This window comes from Saccopteryx leptura, chromosome 11 (assembly GCF_036850995.1).
Source record: "Saccopteryx leptura isolate mSacLep1 chromosome 11, mSacLep1_pri_phased_curated, whole genome shotgun sequence".
NCBI lineage: Eukaryota > Metazoa > Chordata > Mammalia > Chiroptera > Emballonuridae > Saccopteryx > Saccopteryx leptura.
Genome location: NC_089513.1, coordinates 47,644,875 through 47,648,304, shown reverse-complemented (window position 1 = coordinate 47,648,304; position 3,430 = coordinate 47,644,875). Strand labels below are relative to the sequence as shown.

General features: G+C 35.4%; 1 non-coding gene across 1 annotated transcript; it reads right to left on the bottom strand.

Moving 5' to 3' along the window:
* Nucleotides 1–921: 921 nt before the first annotated feature.
* Nucleotides 922–990, bottom strand: LOC136383674 (small nucleolar RNA SNORD2). The gene has a single exon (XR_010747484.1). It is a non-coding gene; the product is annotated as a small nucleolar RNA SNORD2 (small nucleolar RNA).
* Between the last annotated feature and the right edge of the window lie 2,440 nt (nucleotides 991–3,430).

The following is a 3,430-nucleotide window of genomic DNA, read 5'->3' as shown; positions in this document are numbered from 1 at the left end:
GTGCACCTGAAAAAATATGTGCACTAAAGGTAGGATGGGTTGAAAAGGGGGGTGAGAGATAAGATGCGTTCATGGTCGGCTCTGAGTAGGAGACAAACCCCAAGTTACTTTTTTCTCTTCTAAACTATGGGGAAGAGGGAAGCTCAGGCTGTTTGGATATTGTCTGAGGGGTATGGAGGGTGGAACCCAATGTGATTGGGTTTCCTTCTGCTGGGAGGACTGGTGAGACAGAAAGGCAGAAGGGAAGATAAACCAAAGTGGCCAGAGCATAGGGTCATGGCCAGTGTTCCATCAGTCTGCCTGCAGCCCATACTTGGCAGAGACAGAGAGTTAAAGTGCAGCCCCCAGCCTCCCAAATCCCACCTCCCTCACCTCGTGGTACCAAGAGTGGCAAAGATAAAACCCACAGCTAGCTCTCCAGACCCACTCTCTCCCCTGAAGAACAGAGGTGCTCTGCATCAGGACCCCAGTTCCACTGAGATGTGCAGAGGAGTGCCTGGAAGCCTGAGATCAGCATTGCTAGAGCTGGAAAGCTGAAAAGCTGAAGCCATAAGGCCAAAACTGTAAAGCCCTTGCAACATGCCCCACCCACCAAAGCAACTGCAGCCTCACCCACGTCATTGTGACAGCAACATCTCAGTGAAGGACAGCCCAGGAACTTCACAGAGCTAAAGTTGTAATACAGTGATGACTCCTGAAAGAAACTTGCCAAAAACAAAACTAATTTTTCCTTCTAATTCTTTTTTCTCCTTTGAATTTCATCTTCTTCAAATTTTATATATTTTATTCTGGATGTTTTCTTTTTGATTTTTTTATTTTTTTCCTATGGTTATTTTTCTTTACTTGGTATAATTTTTTTAACTTTGTACATTTTTTATTATATTTTTATTTACTTTTATTTTATTTTATTTTATTTTTTTCAAGTGATCAGCAATGAGTATTCTCTTCATTTCAGGTCAGTCCCAAAAGATGATTGCCATCATTTCACAATTTCTTATTATATGTTTTAATTTCAGTTTTTCATGTTTTTAATTTTTTTGTTTTGTTAGGGTTCTTAACAATACCATTTTCAAATGCTATCAATGAAGAAGAAATTGAATACCATGGCTACACAAGACAGAGACATAGTTCAGACAGAAAATGAAAAATCTCCAGAAAAAATCTCAGTCACATGAAAACCTTGGAGTTAAATAATGGATAGTTCAAAATTGAAGTTCTGAAAATACTCAAATACTCAATGAGATCCAAGAAGACACTAATAGGCAACTTAATGAGCTCAGAAAAAAAATTACGAACAAAACATAGGATCATCAAGGATACTGAAACTTTAAAAACAGAAATGAAGAATTCAATACATGAACTGAAGACTGAGAGAGCAAGTTTAGCTAATAGAACAAACATGATAGAGGAAAGAATTAGTGACATCGAAGATAGGCAAATAGAGATGCTACAGAGAAAAGAGGAGAGAGAATCAGAAATTAAAAAAAAAACTGAGAGAGCTTTACAAGAATTGTATGATTTCATCAGAAAGAGCAATATAAGAATACTGAGTATAATAGAAGAGAAAGGTGAGAGGGAATGGAGAGCCTATTCAAACAAATAATTGATGAGAATTTCCCAAACCTATGTAAAGAATTAGAGCCTCAAACCCAAGAAGCAAACAAAACAAGTTACTGCAACCCAAGCAGACCTACTACAAGGCACATCATAATAAAATTGTCAAAAATCAATGACAAAGAAAGAATTCTCAAGGCAGGTAGGGAAAAGAAGAACATAACATATAAAGGAAAGCCCATGAGGTTTTTTAACAGACTTCTCAGCAGAAACTCTGCAAGCCAGAAGAGAGTGGACCCAAACATTAAAAGTACTAAAAGAGAGGAATTACCAGCCAAGAATACTATATTCATTCAAGTTATCCTTCAAAAATGAAAGAGAAATTAAAATTTTACATACAGAAGCTAAGAAATTTATCACCAGAAAACCCCCAATGCAGGCAATACTCTAAAGGGTTAATTGACCAGACACAAAGAACAAAACAAATCAAAACTACAGGTAAAATCTCCAGCAAGGTCACAATAAAAACAAGGATGATTTGTAACAACAATAACATAAAAGAGGAGAGGATAAAGATCTGCAGTAGCAAAGGAGGATGGAGTGCAGAAGCATTCATAAGACAAAGGACTCTTGTAAATATGAACATTTTTCTCTTAATAATCTAATGGTGACCATTCATGAAAAAGCCACCACTGAAACACACATTTAAAAAAAGAAGAAACAGAGGAAGTACAGAATAACACCAAACAAAAACAACTGACAGAAACAAAAAAAGAGAAGAACCAAATAAGACACAGAGCTGCCAGAAAACAAAACATAAAGTGACTATAGGAAATCTTCAAGTGTCAATAATTACCCTACACATAAATGGAATGAACTCACCAATAAAGAGTCACAGAGTGGCGGATTAGATCAAAAAGCAAAACTCAACCAAATGCTGCCTTCAAGAGATGCATCTAAGCTGCAAGGACAAATGTAGACTCAAAGTTAAAGCTTGAAAAACGATTCTCCAAGCAAATAATATCCAAAGAAAATCAGATGTAGCCATACTCATATCTGATAATGCTGACTTCAAGACAACAAAGGTAACTAGAGATAAAGATGGACATTTTGTAATGATAAAGAGGACATTGTATTAAGAAGACAGAACACTTCTTAATATATATGCATCCAACCAGGGAGCACCAAAGTATGTAAGACAGTTACTAACTGATCTAAAAATAGAAGCAGACAAAAACACGACCATACTTAAAGATCTCCACACACCATTCACGGTTTTAGTTAGGTCATCCATACAGAAAATCAGTAAAGAAATATCAGCCTTAAATGACACTCTGGACCAAATGGACATAATAGACATTTATAGGACATTTCATCCCCAAATGTCAGATTATACATTCTTCCCAAAGATAGATATATATTGGGCCACAAAATTACATCAACAAATTCAGGAAGATTGCAATTATACCAAGCATATTTTCTGATCGTAAGGCTTTGAAATTAGAATCCAAATTCAAAAAAGAAGTAAAAAATCCCCACAAAAATGTGAAAGTTGAACAACCTACTTCTAAAAAGTTACTTGGTAAAAAAAAAAAAAAGCAGAGATCAAAACATATATACAGACAAGTGAAAATGACAACATGATATATCAAAATTTCTGGGATGCAGCAAAAGCAATAATAAGAGGAAAGTTTATATTATTACAGGCTTACATCAAGAAACAAGAGAGATCCCAAATACACAACCTAACATTACACCTTAAGGAACTAGAAAAAAAGAACAAATGCCACCCAAAGTCAGCAGAAGAAAGAAAATAATAAAAATTAGAATAGAACTAAATGGAATAGAGAACAAAAAAACTATAAAAAATATTAAT